Source organism: Myxocyprinus asiaticus, chromosome 12 (assembly GCF_019703515.2).
Source record: "Myxocyprinus asiaticus isolate MX2 ecotype Aquarium Trade chromosome 12, UBuf_Myxa_2, whole genome shotgun sequence".
Taxonomy (NCBI): Eukaryota; Metazoa; Chordata; class Actinopteri; order Cypriniformes; family Catostomidae; genus Myxocyprinus; species Myxocyprinus asiaticus.
Genome location: NC_059355.1, coordinates 31063651 through 31081934, shown reverse-complemented (window position 1 = coordinate 31081934; position 18284 = coordinate 31063651). Strand labels below are relative to the sequence as shown.

At 39.5% G+C, this 18284-nt stretch overlaps 1 pseudogene; it reads left to right on the top strand.

Annotated features, from left to right (window-relative positions):
* Positions 1-2816: 2816 nt before the first annotated feature.
* On the top strand, positions 2817-9075 carry LOC127449468 (protein FAM183B-like; annotated as a pseudogene).
* The last annotated feature ends 9209 nt before the right edge of the window (positions 9076-18284 follow it).

The window sequence follows — 18284 nt, the reverse complement described above, 5'->3', positions numbered from 1 at the left end:
TTCAGTTCTAATGAACATTAATGGGAAACATTTTAATTCCATAATTAAGATCCTGATGAAAGAGAAATATCAGATAAGAAGTCCTACTGTCATGGCCTTACATAGATAACTGTTTACAGATTTTATTGTTGTTAATTTCAGTAAATTCACATCTGCCTCTCAATCCTGTTATGTAGTATTAATATTGATAACTACATTTGCAATTCAATATAATATCACTATATACAATACTGTCAACAATGCATAGTACCTTTTTATAGTACATTTTTATATATACAGGTGCATCTCAATAAATTAGAATGTCGTGGAAAAGTTCATTTATTTCAGTAATTCAACTCAAATTGTGAAACTCGTGTATTAAATAAATTCAATGCACACAGACTGAAGTAGTTTAAGTCTTTGGTTCTTTTAATTGTGATGATTTTGGCTCACATTTAACAAAAACCCACCAATTCACTATCTCAAAAAATTTGAATATGGTGACATGCCAATCAGATAATCAACTCAAAACACCTGCAAAGGTTTCCTGAGCCTTCAAAATGGTCTCTCAGTTTGGTTCACTAGGCTACTCAATCATGGGGAAGACTGCTGATCTGACAGTTGTCCAGAAGACAATCACTGACACCCTTCACAAGGAGGGTAATCACAAACATTCATTGCCAAAGAAGCTGGCTGTTCACAGAGTGCTGTATCCAAGCATGTTAACAGAAAGTTGAGTGGAAGGGAAAAGTGTGGAAGAAAAAGATGCACAACCAACCGAGAGAACCGCAGCCTTATGAGGATTGTCAAGCAAAATCGATTCAAGAATTTGGGTGAACTTCACAAGGAATGGACTGAGGCTGGGGTCAAGGCATCAAGAGCCACCACACACAGACATGTCAAGGAATTTGGCTACAGTTGTCGTATTCCTCTTGTTAAGCCACTCCTGGACCACAGACAACGTCAGAGGCGTCTTACCTGGGCTAAGGAGAAGAAGAACTGGACTGTTGCCCAGTGTTCCAAAGTCCTCTTTTCAGATGAGAGCAGGTTTTGTATTTCATTTGGAAACCAAGGTCCTAGAGTCTGGAGGAAGGGTGGAGAAGCTCATAGCCCAAGTTGCTTGAAGTCCAGTGTTAAGTTTCCACAGTCTGTGATGATTTGGGGTGCAATGTCATCTGCTGGTGTTGGTCCATTGTGTTTTTTGAAAACCAAAGTCACTGCACCCATTTACCAAGAAATTTTGGAGCACTTCGTGCTTCCTTTTGCTGACCAGCTTTTTAAAGATGCTGATTTCATTTTCCAGCAGGATTTGGCACCTGCCCACACTGCCAAAAGCACCAAAAGTTGGTTAAATGACCATGGTGTTGGTGTGCTTGACTGGCCAGCAAACTCACCAGACCTGAACCCCATAGAGAATCTATGGGGTATTGTCAAGAGGAAAATGAGAAACAAGAGACCAAAAAATGCAGATGAGCTGAAGGCCACTGTCAAAAAAACCTGGGCTTCCATACCACCTCAGCAGTGCCACAAACTGATCACCTCCATGCCACACCGAATTGAGGCAGTAATTAAAGCAAAAGGAGCCCCTACCAAGTATTGAGTACATATACAGTAAATGAACATACTTTCCATAAGGCCAACAATTCACTAAAAATGTTTTTTTTTTTTTATTGGTCTTATGATGTATTCTAATTTGTTGAGATTGTGAATTGGTGGGTTTTTGTTAAATGTGAGCCAAAATCATCACAATTAAAAGAACCAAAGACTTAAACTACTTCAGTCTGTGTGCACTGAATTTATTTAATACACGAGTTTCACAATTTGAGTTGAATTACTGAAATAAATGAACTTTTCCACGACATTCTAATTTATTGAGATGCACCTGTATATATACACTACAGGTCAACAGTTTTGAAACACACATTCTTTATTATGATTTTTTTTCTTCACATTTTAGAATAATAGTAAAGTCATCAAAACTACGGAATAACATAAATGGAACTATGGGAATTATGTTGTGACTAAACAAAATCCAAAATAAATCAAAACTGTGTTATAGTTTAGCATCTTCAAAGTAGTCACCCTTTGCCTTGAATTTGCAGACATGTACTCTTGACATTTTCTCATCCAACTTCTTGAGGTATCACCCTGGGATACTTGTTAAACAGTATTGAAGGAGTTCCCATCTATGTTAGGCACTTATTGGCTGCTTTTCTTTATTATTTGGTCCAAGTCATCAATTTCAGAAACGTATTTTTTTATTTATTATTATTTTCTTTTTTTTTTTCTTTTTTATCAAATTTTAGTTTTATAATGAAATAAATTAATATGGTGGCACAATTATATTTTTGTCTTCAAAACCAATTTCAAACATTTAATCATACGCCTTCAGATCAAAATATTTTTAAGATCATGAAAAACATTTCAGTCAAGGGTTTCAAAACTTTTGACCAGTAGTGTGTGTGTGTGTGTGTGTGTGTGTGTGTGTGTGTGTGTGTATATATATATATATATATATATATATATATATATATATATATATATATATATATATATATATATATATACATTTTTATGAATTTTATTTTGCTCAAGCAGATTATGTTCCACTGTGTTATCCAATGGCTCCTAAAGTATCATAATGACTGCCTTGTATATGCCACCATGCACATCAGGACGCAAAACACAGTATGACAAACTTATTGCACTAGGTAATTATTTGGCTTTGCGCGCCCTCGCGTGGGGAAATCAAGTAATACTTTAGTGTTTTATTTACGGTTGCTGAGCAACATTTCTCTGAAGAAAACTGAAGCGGTGTAGTAATTGCAGGACGTGATTCGGCGAGCATCATAAACAGCAAATATTTGTCATAATAAATAATAAACAAGACATTCGTAAATATGGCAAAACCTAAAGAAAAAGATCCCGTGGTCATAGTTCACCAAACCGCTATTCATGTGGAGACAATAATGAAAGAGCTGAGACACTAGACGCTTTACACAGAGTTTAACATCAACTCCTTCAAGAAACGTGAGTGATGAGCTTCGCTTTTACAGTATTATATCTGCCTTAATTTGACCAATGCATAAAAAGCGTCTTTTGACAGATAAGCCCATGGCCAACATCACATAAGGAAAAGAAGAGGAGGACCGTAAGTATTTCCCTTCAGTTTGACAACATTTTATCATATTTTACCAGATACAACAGCACCATAGTTAATGCATTTCAGTTATTGTTACTACTAATAACAATGATTATAAAACTCTAAATCCATATGACCAACTTTCAGTCTTTTTTTTATTTTTTTTTTTATCATTTTCATATTATTTTTCATGACAGAGGTCTTAAAGGAATAGTTCACCCATAAATTAAAATTATGTCATCATAAACTCACCCTCATGCCATCCCAGATGTGTATGACTTTCTTTTTTCAGCAGAACACAAACGAAGATTTTTGGAAGAATATCTCAGCTCTGTAGGTCCATACAATGCAATTGAATGGATACCAAAAATTTGAAGCTCCAAAAATCACATAAAGGCAGCCAGGCTTGGGGAGTAACGGGACACTTGTAACAGTGTTACATAATCAGGATACAAAGATTGTGTAACTGTAATCTAGTACAGTTACATAAACAGATAACATTCAGATTACAGTTACATTTGGTAAAAATTGGGATTACTTGCAGGATTAAAAATTTTAAAAAAAGAAAAAAAGAAAAAAAGATCCTCCTGATATAAAATGATGAAGACCGCTGCTTGCTTTAGTACAGAATACAGATATGATCAGATGTGCACTCCAGATCTCTTCTGGTTCTCTCTCGTAACTCACATGAACCTGGCGTCACTCACTGTCGCATGCACAAATAACATCTGTCTCACATCAACTCTGTGCTCTCGAGGCAAATGAGGTCAAACCATTAATTGCTGTTTCATCGCAATGGCCACTGGAGAAATATGATTATTTCTGCAGAAATTCCGACATTCTTGTTTCTTCAGTGGAGAAAAGGTAAACAAATTTACAGTTCAGTGCAATTTAGAGGCTACCTTCCAATTTTGAAGATACAGTGAATTTACAAGAACCCGACATATAATTTAAAGAAGCATTTAAAGGTAAGACCCACATGAAAATCACTTTAGCTAGGATAGCTAAAGATTTGTCATAAGTGTTCCCTAATTTCACCATTCGGCCGTCTGTCGATCATTTTCGCAGGAGCAGGAATAGAAGTGGAGAAACGACCACTCATCTGGCAAACAGCCAGTATTCCGGTTCATGGGACACCTACTGTCGAAACTTTGTGACTTCTCGTTTCCATCTTAACATCAGTTGAAACTCTAAAATTGTTCTCTGAAATGCGTTCATGTTGTAACGACAGCAGTAATTGGGACAGCATTTCTTTTTTTTTTTTTTTTTTGCTTTGTTAAAAAAAAAAAATCCAGATTGTACACATGAATAACAAATTAATTGAAAATGTTATTAAGTTCTGATGGGAAAAGTGCAATGGATAATTTATCTGATTTCGTAAATGTATTGTTAAGAACAGTTCAAAAATATGGGTGAGGGAGAAATACTGACATGTAACATTTTAAAACTCATAGAAATTAGGAATAAGTAAATCAAGGCACTAAAAATATTTAAATCTATTTCAATCTATTCTTTAAAACAAGATTTCTCTGGACGCGTTCTCTGGAGTGACGAATCACACTTCTCCATCTGGCAATCTGATGGACGAGTCTGGGTTTGGCGGTTGCCAGGAGAACGGTACTTGTCTGACTGCATTGTGCCAACTGTGAAGTTTGGTGGAGGGGGGATTATGGTGTGGGGTTGTTTTTCAGGAGCTGGGCTTGGCCCCTTAGTTCCAGTGAAAGGAACTCTGAATGCTTCAGCATACCAAGAGATTTTGGACAATTCCATGCTCCCAACTTTGCAGGAACAGTTTGGGGATGGCCCCTTCCTGTTCCAACATGACTGCGCACCAGTGCACAAAGCAAGGTCCATAAAGACATGGATGAGTGAGTTTGGTGTGGAAGAACTTGACTGGCCTGCACAGAGTCCTGACCTCAACCCGATAGAGCACCTTTGGGATGAATTAGAGCGAAGACTGCGAGCCAGGCCTTCTCGTCCAACATCAGTGTCTGACCTCACAAATGCGCTTCTGGAAGAATGGTCAAAAATTCCCATAAACACACTCCTAAACCTTGTGGAAAGCCTTCCCAGAAGAGTTGAAGCTGTTATAGCTGCAAAGGGTGGGCCGACGTCATATTAAACCCTATGGATTAAGAATGGGATGTCACTTAAGTTCATATGCGTCTAAAGGCAGATGAGCGAATACTTTTGGCAATATAGTGTATATATAATAGCTACATTACTCAAAAATGGTTTGTTTGTAATCAAGGTATGATTAAAAGTCTTCTAGAACATATTGCTTTTCTCATGACTTTATTCACATATGCAATCTTGAGGTAAACAAAAGTAACAAAAGTAATCTGATTACATTATTTTCTTATTGAGGTAATGGGATAAAGTTACTGATTAAATTTTTTACTAAGGAATCAGTATTTGTAATGGATTACATTTTAAAAGTAACCTTCCCAACCTGAAGGCAGCATAAAAGTAATCCAAACAACTCTAGTGGTTACATCCATGCCTTCAGAAGCGATATGATAGGTGTGGGTGAGAAACAGATCAATATTTAAGTCCTTTTTTACTATCAGTCTCCACTTTCACATTCTCCTGTTTTTAGCGATTCGCATTCTTCGTACATATCGCCACCTACTGGGCAGGGAGGAGAATTTATTGTAATAAAGGACTTAAATATTGTTCTGTTTCTCATCCACACTTATCGTTTTGCTTATGAAGATATAGATGAAAGATGAAGATTAACCACTGGAGTCTTATTGATTACATTATGCTGCCTTTATTTGCATTTTGGAGCTTAAAAATGTTGGTACCCATTTACTTGCATTTTGAGGACCTAAAGAGCTGAAATATTTATCTAAAAACCTTTGTTTGTATTAAGCAGAAGAAAGCCATACACATCTGGGATGGCTTGAGGGTGAGTATATAAGATCATTTTAATTTTTGGATGAACTAACCCTTTAAAGTAGTATCAATAATTGTATTTACTAAACGTTTAGGTGATTAGGTTTAATGGCTGACAATCTGAAAAGGATATAGCTGCAGGCTGAGCTCCAAAAAGGGACAGGAGCTCCAAACTGCCAGCAAAGAAATACAAAGCCCCCAACCTAACCCTTTCCCTGACCCTAACCATGTGTGAAAGTGTTGCCCCCTTTTGGAGCTGGCCCAACCCACTTCTGAAGTAACCATGCCCCTTGTGGAGTTACCACGCCCTGTTTTGGAGATTTCAGCCCCATTCGGAGATCTCCGGGCTGCAGCATTATCTACTTGCAGAACAGCTACGCAGTTGTATACCATTACAAATTTTATTAACAAAATCGTTTTACTCAGCTGCTTTTATCAGGACCATTCATAGGGCCCATCTGCAGCCATCAAATAAGTACACCCACCCTCAGACTGAACCACAAGAGATAGGCTGGTTATCCAGTCCTTTGGTAAACTTTAGTTTGTTTTTGTTTGTTTTGTTTTTTGTTGTTTGTTTGTTTTCTGAAAAGCATTATTATTATGAAGTAGGCCGAGTAGGCTGCAGTTATTATGGAGTACAGTTGTAACACTATGAATATTTCCCTACTCATGCAAGTTTAAACTTATCAGTGTGCACATTTGCATTAACATCATCTCCCTGTGTGGGAAATTTGAAGAAAATAGTCCACATTATTGCAAAATTATTATAGAAAATCTGTTGGGGGGGAATAAATCATTATTCCTGCCTGACCAGGACAGCAATCTTTACTTGTATTTATTGATTAGTCCACTTCAAATTAACATATTTTGGGGCATGCTGGGAAGCAAGGTCACTGAGAAAATCAGGTAAACATGCAAGATGGTCAGCGGGGGGTGGCAAATATACAGTAACTCGTACAACTGTACCCGATGCATAAGAAACATGGTAGCAAATGCTCCTAATAGAGTTTTGTTAGCTATTATTCATTCAGAAAGCTTCGTTCAGTAAAATAAACAAGACAAATAGACAGACATACAGTATATTTATATTTTTAAATGTGTATTTTTGTTTGTGTGCATGTGTGTGCATGTCACAGGACGCCTCGTACCAGGACAAACAAGAAGAGTTCCTACTAATATATTAGAACTGCTACATAAGCATTAGAAATATTTAAAAACAATTAGAGTATAAACTTTGCCAGTGTATTTCACTTCCATTTTTAAACTGTAGGCCTAATGCCTTATTTAGCACATTACTACTAAGGGTTACAACTGTTCCTGGGTAGTTTTACTTTACTGTAACACATGCAGTCCTTGATGTCGTTGTCATAAGTATCTTATTTCTAAATGTTTTTATTTTTTTATTTTTTTATTATTTTTTTTTTTATAGGTTTTTATTAGGGATGTCCCGATACCATTTTTTTAGAACGAGTACGAGTACCGATACTTCATTTTTGGTACTCACCGATACGAGTCTGATACCTGTTTTTTTTTTTTTTTTTCTAAACTCCATATCAACAGTTTATTTCAATTTTATCATCAAAATGGTGTTTAAATAAATTAATTCATTAAAACTTTAATCAAATGAAAATGTAACAATTAATTTTCAACAATTAATATTATTTTTATCAAATGAAGTGCTTATATACAGAACCTCACAGCACAATCCAGTTTATATTTTGTCAAATGAAGTGCTGCTAAAAGTTCATCACAGATGTTATAAATACTGCTTAGGTATAATACAATTACTACTGATTTATTATTAGTAGTATTAGTAGTAGTATTACAGTGAATATTACATACCTTTACAGCAGTGATATATTTCTTTCATATTTTTTTCCTATAAATTTAGCTTTAATTTTGATGGAGCTTTTATTTTAAAGTGTTTCAGTGTTGTTTTGACCAAGGAGCTCTGACGTTATGACAGCAGATTCCCACTCTGGAAAAGCCGGTCGCTACGTGTCTCAAATTAAACTGAAAAAGGCTGCTATTTAATTAAATAATTATGTACTCTGTATGTGTCTGACACTACATCTGCTACAAACAGAGAGCGCATGATGCTCATGATGGTGTTTTCCCTGTATGAGCCAAGGAGAAGCTTTAAAAGGTATGAGCAGTTGGCGTCAGCACAACACTGTCTCCACACATTCACAAGCGCTCACATTTGAATTACATGCAAACTATATATTTATCTCATTAAAACGCAGCTTTTGCAGTTAAATAATCTCAACAGGACATAACATGATTTTAATTTGGGGGCTGAATGTTTACGTAATGACATTCGTACATCAGATGGTATAGTTTTTGGTATCGGAGCATTTTACGAGTACAAGTACCAGTACATGAGCATGGTATCGGATCGGGACATCTCTAATTTTTATTTTGCATTCAGCTTAGCCTAGTGGATTGCTTCCCGATTTGCACATATAATATTCCAGAATACATTTAACCATCATCTGCACAGTATATTTTGGGTAAGCTGTAATAACAATTTACCGTAGTAAGAATATTTTCTGCAACAAAACCATAGTTGTATATTGATTGTATATAGTAGCCACCATTGTCATCAAAAAGGAATTGAAACAAGACAGTAAGACTCTAAAAGCATCTTTCACTGTTTGAAGGAAATCCTGTCTTATTGTAACTTATGATAGCTTTATGGTAGTGACAAAAAGAGTAACTACTGAATGATATTTTTGCATATGGTTACCATTGTAAATATTTGCAAGGGAAGAATATCTACATTTAACACACCTTCTGTAATCATCCTAATCAGCTCTTTTGTACAATATTTCAGCTTGTCTCAGATCGCAGTGACAGAAGACTAAATTTTCCACGGCAGAACTCAGAAATCACGAAATACATGGATGCTGCCTGGCGCTTGAAGGAGCAGACACAAAATCTTAGGGGACAGTTTGGGTCATATTTTCCAGATGCCATATTACATTAGTGCTGTCAAGCAAGCCTGTATAGGATCTGTGTATGTTCAAGTGGCCATTCTTTGTTGTCAGAAATAAACATACAACGTACATGTAGTAGTGTACAATTTTTTCAGAGAAATGTGCACTATTACATCAAAGATAAAGTAAAGTTTGTGTCTTTAAACCTAGTGAGCTGCCTTCCTATACAGCGTTTTTGCAGTCTAGATAGGCAGTTCACAAAGTAAAAAAAAAAAAAAAAAGACAGGGTGTTTAGAATTTCAATTGTGTATCTGGAGATATGTAAAAGTGGGTCAAATGAGCACCATTCATCACTATGAACATGACTGCACCTGTCCAGCCGAATCTCTGCATAGTAAGCATAAGAGATTAGTTAATATTTAATCGATCTTAGATAATGTCATATTATACAGAAAGGATGATTCACGCAGCTTGTTTTGCAAATGTTCCTTTTTCACAAGAAAAATCCATAACTGTGACCATAATTCACTGGGTGTTTATTGGAAGATTTCATACATAATGTATCGGCCTCTCAGGTCAAGATTTATAACATATTTTCCCAAAAGATATATTCAAGATCGCTGCCCTTTTTATGGTGGTACAGTAATATGTTTGTTGCTTCTCTCTTACAGAAAATGCATTGCATTTCTTTCTACCTTATGTACCGAATTGTTTTTACAAATTACGACCTAATATGTCTTTATAATGTATGAATGGGAAGATATGTCCATAGATAAGCTAAATGCACAATGAAAATATGTTTTAAAGTAGAGCACTTCAGTAAATATTAGTGTACAAAAAAGAGATCAACTCTCTGTGTGCTGTGACATGTAATTTGAGAAACTGTTTCAAGATATTTTAAAACCTAATATGGATTTCTAGTGAAGGGTTATACTATAATTTTAGTAATGTAGTGCATTTTACAGAACTTTTTATTTTTTTTATTATTTTAATTTTTTTGTCTGTCTGCCTTCTCATTTACAGTAAGAGTGATTTTCTCTTCCAGATGAAACTAAAAAAGTTCCAACTGAGGTGTGTATGCCAAAACATATCGTGCTGTATGGACTTATGCTTAGCATTTATTTGGTCTAGCCTGTTTCAGAAAGGAAAACAATCACTGAGAAACTAGAGATTCTGGTCACTGGAGATCATTTCCAATTCAAAGGCTTCTCTCTCTTTAAAGACATCATATACAGAGCCAAATGTTAAATTCAATTATGGCCTTAAAATAATCCTTATCTGAGTCATCAAAACTTCTTTCTACCCTTACAAATCACAAATAATTGGTGAGCTTATTAGTGTACATTATGCATTGTATGAAGTATTTAGCTGAGACAAGCCTTTATTGGAATTAGATGTTCCTAATTGATCCTTTTACCCATAGGTCCCTTTTCCAAGTATTCTTCTCCATGCTTAAAGACTGTTGTTTTGAAACCATATATTTACTCCAATAACCAATCCCAACTCTTCAAATACATTATTTGTGCTTGATATCAAAATGCTAAACACTATCCAGGTAATGACGCATTAAATTGGGTTCTATTCTTATGTTGCAGCTCAGTTATCACAAGTTTTTCATCGTTTCTTGTTATATTAAGCTAATCAAACAATTAAAAGGTCCTCTCAGCATCAAGGTGGTCTTAACATTTACTTTGAATAGTCACATCAACCTCAATCAATTTCTCAGCAAAGGGTAGAAGGAAGGGCTGTCTATATCTTAAGTCAGGACAAATATGCTGTATCTGACAAGGAAATGTATTTCACTGCAACATCAAGACATTCAATAAGGTCTTAAAAGGTTAATTATAATTCTGCCTAGTTTTGATTCATTCTAATCCTTTGGTCAGAAAAAGAAAAGTTCACTTACCTCGTGCTGGCAGCATAGTCACTGGATTTGATGTGATTTATTGAATTCTGTAGTTGTGAAGCAGTGTCATCGCCTTTTTGATCCACATTGGCCAACACTGCAACTAGTACTTCATTGAACACAGTCATCAACAAACTTTTCTTGTTCTTGTATTCCTCTGCATGAATATACATCTTAAGTCTATCAAATTACATAGTCAACTAAGAAGAACAGCAGGATGAAAAATTGCTTGTAGCAGGGGAACAAAGTCCAACAGGGTAGACATTTTTAAGTATCAAATCGCTTAGCAATAAAATCACACATGAAATTGACATATTGCTTCCAAAAGTTAATGTACCCTGAAATCAACCCCACTCTGCCGAATTACTGACAAGCGCCCTCTCCCATCAGACATTTTGGCATCAGTTCAGATGTGCAAGCAACCTCAAAAACATGGCTTTTGATCTCCTGGAACCTGGAAGTAATTGTTTTCACATAAACAGTAGTGAGTGTGACTCGAAGGTTGCTTTTTCACTCTGTAATTACAATTGAACTCCACTGAAGGTTAGGTTTAAGGTTGGGGTTTTGGTTAGGGAGTAGAGTTAAAAATGCATTCCTGTTGATTGTATTATATAATTTACAACTAAAAAAATGCAACCTGGTTGCACTGTGAAAACGTGATACTATATATATTTTTGCAAAACTTGTTATACGTGTCTCGGGATTCAATTCCCTGCAGTTTCCAGGTGAAATGAACACTAGACATGCTACAACAACTGTGTTTTATTAACTTTTATTAACTCAAATCATGACTTTAATGGCTGATTATGACTTAATACTTATTTTTCACTCTATTACTCAGACCCTGCTATTTTATGATATCCACACACTTTTACTCTAATGCATCCTTTGAAAAAAAAAAATATTAATGGTTGTATTACAGACCGACCTATTTCTATATAATTACCTTGTGTAGTAACTCACCAGATAGAGCATCTGACTTAGAGTCAGAGGCCTGCGGTTCAAGTCCAGCCATGAATTCAAGCTGACATGTAACATTACAGAGTCATAATAGTGGCACGAAATGATGTGGTTGGTTCAGAAAATATGATTTTTTTATTTCGCTTCTGCATTTTCAAACACTAATGGTTAGGTTTAGGCATGGATTATGTAAGGATATATTTTTTAACGTCTCAAATTTTAAAACACTAATGGTTAGGTTTAGGCTCTGATTAGGTAAGGATGTCTGTTTTTAATGTCTCATTTATATTTTAAAACACAATTGGTTAGGGTCAGGCAGAAGTTTTACGTTAGGGAGTTATTTTTTAAAAACATCCAACTAAAATTCACCTTAAATCCTTGTCTGAATACGACACAATTTTAATTGCTTTTGGCGCCTCCAGCTGGACATTTCACTGGAAACCTGCAGCCAAATGTGTTATACAGCACGTACATTTTCAACTGCAAAAATGTTGTCATGTTCACGTAAATTTCATGAGATCTGTCAGAGCTGTATGTGTTTTTGTTCATGTCTTTTACATTGCTAAATTTGTTCCATGCCATGTTTGTTCCTGTTTCCTTGTCATGTGATCTTGTCATGTGTTTCCCATGTTCTTGTGTCTTGTCCCAATTGGTTCATTGTTTCATTGGGTTGTTATCAGTATAGTTATCTTGTTATCAGTTCTGTCTTGTCATTGGTTATCATTGTCATGTGTTCTCACAAGTCCAAGTATTTAGTCCTCATGTTTGCCATTGTCCATAGTCGAGTATTGTGTTTATGTAACGTTGTTTGGAAGTCAAGTCAAGTCAAGTCTAGTTCATGTTTATGTTTTGTAGTCACGTATTTGGATTTCACGCCTCAAGTAATAAAATGCACTTGGGTTCTACACTTCATCATCATCGTCTTTGTCATTGCAGCATTATATAATACTCGACCGATAAAGATGAATCCAGCGGTTCCATTCCAAGAAAACGTTTCCATTGAGGAATATGTTGAGGAATTTTGTGCTCTGGCCAGCTGGGTTGATTTTAATGAGATTGCCCTCAAGGACTGTTTTCGCTTTGGACTGAATGAGACAATCTCTTCCCTGATGCCAGGCGGTCAGAGTACCCACAGCCTGGCTCAGTATATTGACCTTGCCCTACTAATATGTGGTTCATCGTTCACTGTGGGGGAGGTGGACGCCAAGCCAGAGTTCCACGTCATGGCCGCCAAGCCAGGGTCCCACATCATGGCTGCCAAGCCAGGGTCCCACGTCATGGCTGCCAAGCCAGGGTCCCATGTCATAGTCGCTGAGCTTGCGCCACCTTCTGCCCCAGATCCTAAGCCTGCACCATGCCATGTCACAGCCATGCCTGAGCCTGCTCCATGCTATGTCATAGCCAAGCTTCAGTCTGCTCCATGCAATGTCTCAGGCTCAACTCTGGTCAACGAGCCAACGCCCAAGCCTGCCATGGTTAATGAGCCAACGCCCATGTCTGCCACAGCCAGCGAACCAGCATTGCAAGCCTCGTCCATCCCAGAGCCAGCATTGCAAGCCTCGTCCGTTCCAGAGCCATCGCTCTTTGAGCTATTTGAGTTAGAATTGGTTACCGCCCTTGTGCCCACCCTGAGTTCTCCTGATCAGCCGGTTCCCCCCAAGCCACCGGCTCGATCATCGCCCTCTGAGAAATCCCAGACACGGAGAACTTTCAAACATCCGACTCCGCCTAGACCCTCCGAGCCCTGGACTCCGCTTTGGCCTGTCGATCCCTCGACATCACTTCGGCTCTGCGTTCCTTCAGCTCCAACGCGGTCATTCAGCCTGTCGGCTTTACCAGGGTCCCTCCAGCTCCTCTTTGGTCTGTTGGTCACCTGGCTCCACCTTGGCTCTCCGATCCTCTGACTCCGCCTCAGTCTTCCGATCCCCCAGCTCCGCCTTGCTCCTCCGAGCCTCCGGCGCCGCCTTGGTCTTCCCTGCCTCTGGCTCCACCCAGTTTACACTAACATGGTTCAGAAAACATTGTCCAGCTTCATTTTTGGGAATATGTTCCTCTAAAACCTGGTGATTCTAGAGAAAAATCCATGCTGACTTGACAAAATGTTACAAAATAAAACAATTTTACATGTAGGATTCATTTGCCACTGAGTAGCCTACACTGAACTATAAGCACAGGTGGGCTGGGACATGAAAAGTGATATGTAGCCTAAGTTAATTTGTAAGATACTCAAAACATCTCGCTAAAATGACAGATCTCGTTTTTATGGTATATCTCAATATTACGAGAAAAAATGTTTTTTTCATGACAGTATCTTGTTATTACGAGAAATGTTTTTGTTTTTACAACATAACTGAGTGAAAAAAATAATAAGTATGTGGCAGCATTGCGCCACCATACTATGTGGATATTTCACCTGGAAACTTGCCCGTACGTTCAACAGCACTTCTAACTTCAAACACTGGGGGCATTGATTTGAATTTCAGTAAGCACTGATTGATTTCAGCAGGAAAACTTTCAACCTTCAAGAATATTGAATTTACAGTAGTCAGTATATTGTAAAAAAAAGACTGAGAAACTAATGCACAAGACTGGTTCTGATGAGCCTTACTGCATTAAACGTCATCTGCATGCATTTCAGTGTGGGGAATACAGGTGTAAATATTGTGTTTCTGTGATTTGGGACTGATTATGGGGGTGAACAATTACAATGGACCATATTGTAAAAGTAGGCTTAATACTACTTTACTTTTAAAAGTAGTATTTATTGGGCACCAGCTAATAACTGTTTCATACTGTATAGGATACAGAGTGGTATTGCTCAAGGCGGACAACATAGGTGCTCAGAAAGCGGAGTGAGCCATTAAGCCTCAATCCAACTGGAGACATCTGTACACTACATCAATTCCAAGAAATGGCATCCAATAAATAAATACACACCAGAAATAAAAAAATAAAAAGTGTGAAAAACCCTCAAAATATAGAAGTATAAAAATCAGACAACACAATCTCTGTATATGAATTATCTAGTGCATTTAAATGAGACACACTCCACTTTAGTTTGAAGGGTTATATTTGAAGGGTATATATTTATATATATAAACCAGCTAAACTGTAGTAAGTCATTGTAGAATTTGTATGTGGAAAGAAAATTTTTTCTAAATCTCACAGCTTGAAGAGTGGCAGAGACTCAGATTTAGTTGCTACTGGATACAATCATCTCAGCATACTCCCTGCTGCCTTGCTTTGGGACTGTGAGTTGATATGAGAAAACCGATGACAAGAACAGAAAATATGCAAACCTTTCAACATATCAAATTGCATATTTACACACTAGGGCATTTGTTGTTAACCAGCAATACAACTTTATACCACTGGGTGCTTTTTTCTCACTATGTACATCTTGTCTCCTTTATGTGTGAAAACAGATTATAATACACGTCTTAAAAGCTGGCATGCTTTTGTATGTGTGTGTGCCTCTGGCAATTGACCCAGATCCCCACAGCCCATAGGGGCCAGTGCCAGGGGAGGGGGCATAAATGCTTGTATATGCTTAAATATGTGGGCCCCACAGCTTAGACCCTCAACGGGGCTCTGTGACTATGAGGGTCCCCAGCCCTCTTATAGGACCCTTCTGACTTCCTTTCTAATTACATTTTGTGAGCCACTCTGACCTTTAATCTTATAACGCTGCCTGGTGAAAGTTTCCATGCTCTTCTGGAAGTACAAGACCTTGTAAAATAATTTCCAAAATAGCTACCTTCATATTTTGATGCACTCATCTTTTTATGTGAAATCTTTGCTGATTTTGATAAAGTAAAAATAAAAATAATGCTTAAATGTTTACAGATTTTTAAAAATTAGTATTTATTGAATTCAAGTAACATGCTTAAAATGTTATTATTTTATAGATAAACAGGTTTATTATTTCATATGTTAGGCTTTATGTGGTTAAGCTTTATTATTTGTATAAAAGGGCTGTCAAACAAAAATGTTTATTATACTATTCATTGCTATAACTGCATGTTTGCCCTACATTACAAAAAATAAATTGTCTTAGGTGGTTAGGAAAAATAAACTGTTATGGTCTAAATGTTGTCTGACAAAACCTTGTCTGAAAGTGTAAAATAGTTCCCCTTCTGTCACTCACTCAACATTGTGTCAATGTAGTGACACTAGGGGTCGCTCTTGGGAGCCCCAAACACCTCTGATCTTTCAGAAAAGGCCAATGAGAATTGGCGAGTGGAATTTGCACTCCACTCCCCCGGACATAAGGGTATAAAAGGAGCTGGCTCGCAACCACTCATTCGGAGCCGAGCGGTTGTTTGTCAGCGAGCTGAATTCCACTGCCAGTCCATTCACCTCGAAGAAGCGTATGCTGTTGGATATACTGCGCATTCCAGCGGCTTTCTCTCCTTCTGCACGATTAGTGCAGAGTACGCCCCTGGGCGCTTCGACAGCACTAAAAAGAGTATAAAGGCCGGCCCGGCTGGCGCTTGAGGCGATTTGGGGATTCCAATGGGCAGGGTCTCGCCGGGTAAATCCCCGCGGACCTCCCGTTCCCCAGCACACTCATTTGCCCCCGTCGAGTTCCAAGATGAGACCAGCTCGCCTAACGGCCAGCTTAACATCTCTTTCGGGGCTCGTGAGCAGGATGAGTCCTTGATCGCTGCATCGGAGAGCTCGACTCATGAGGACTCGACTGGGCTGCCACCTTTGGGTCTGCCCACCCAGTCTGAGTCTGACGCAGAGCTAACCGACATGCTTGCCCGGGCCGCCGCAAGTTTCGGGTTGGACTGGAACCCTCCACCCTCCCCTGAGCCCTCGCAGCTAGATGATTGGTTCCTGGGTTCGGGGCACCGCTCACGGCCACACCCCACCCCCCGGTCCCTTTCTTCCCGGAAGTGCACGACGAGCTGACAAGGTCATGGAGGACATCTTTTTCTGCCCGAACCTGACTTCCCAGTTCGTCCGCTCTCACTACCTGTTTGCTTCCCAAGAATCCTCCCACTGCCTGGTCTGGTATTCTCTGATGGGAGCCCCTCTCGGGACAGATGCGCTGGCACACAGCTGGCCCCGGGTGCTGCGCAAATACGTGTTCCCCCCAGTGAGCCTACTTGCACAAACCCTGTGCAAGGTCAGGGAGGATGAGGAACAAAGTCACCCTCGTGGGCCCATACTGGACCACCCAGACTTGGTTCTCAGACCTCACGCTCCTTGCGACAGCACCTACCTGGCAAATTCCCCTGAGGGAGGACCTCCTTTCTCAGGAACGGGGCACCATCTGGCACCCATGCCCAGACCTCTGGAATCTCCACGTCTGGCCCTTGGATGGGACATGGAAGACCTAAGTGGCCTGCCGCTGGCAGTGGTAGACACGATCACTCAGTCTAGGGCTCCCTCTACGAGGCAGCTTTATGCCCTGAAGTGGCGTTTGTTCGCGAGTTGGTGTTCTTCCAGAGGCGAAGACCCCCAGAGATGCGCAGTCGGGTCAGTGCTTTCCTTCCTGCAGGAGAGGCTGGAGGGGCGGCTGTCCCCCTCCATCTTGAAGGTGTGATGCAGTGGAGGGTTAGACCCTAGGGAAGCACAACCTGAATCCTCCTAGGCCACGCCTCTTCCCCTTTTGGGATCTCTCTGCAGTCCTCCTGGGCCTTCGGAGAGCCCCGTTTGAGCCTCTAGAGTCAGTGGAGCTGAAAGCCCTCTCCTTGAAGATGGTTCTCCTGACTGCGCTCACCTCCATCAAGAGGGTTGGGGACCTGCAGGCATTCTCTGTCTGCGATACTTGCCTGGAGTTCGGTCCGGTAGACTCTCACGTGATCCTGAGACCCCGACCGGGCTATGTGCCCAAGGTTCCCACGAGATCAGGTGGATCCCTACTTGGATCACACGCAGAGTTTTAGACGCTCTGAGCAGCTCTTTGTCTGCTTCGGCGGACAGCGGAAAGGGAACGCTTGCCCACTGGATCATGGATGCCATCGCTCTGGCATACGAGGCCCAGGCCGTGCCCACCCCTTTGGGAATACGAGCACACTGTACAAGGAGTGTGGCATCCTCGTGGGCACTGGCCAATGGCACCTCTCTAGCAGACATCTGCAGAGCAACGGGCTGGGCAACACCCAATACCTTTGCGAGATTTTACAATCTCTGGGTTGAGCCGGTTTCGTCCCGTGTTTTGTCAGGTACGAACAGGTAAGTTTGGGAATACGGAACAGCTGGCTGGGTGTATCGCTTGCATATAGCGCCTTTCCCCTCCATGAGGTGAAGATGTGTGCTCTTCTGCCATGCGAGTTCAAGAACACATGAACCCTGGATGTCCTTCCTCCCTAGCCCTGTGGCTCAGGAATTCAGTGGAGGAATTTGCAGCCGGACCCAGTACATGTGCTAATATGCCCTGTACTGGAATAGGTGCTCCGCAGGTGCCGGTTACTCCGGTAACCCCCTGTGATGTATTTTCTGCAGTATG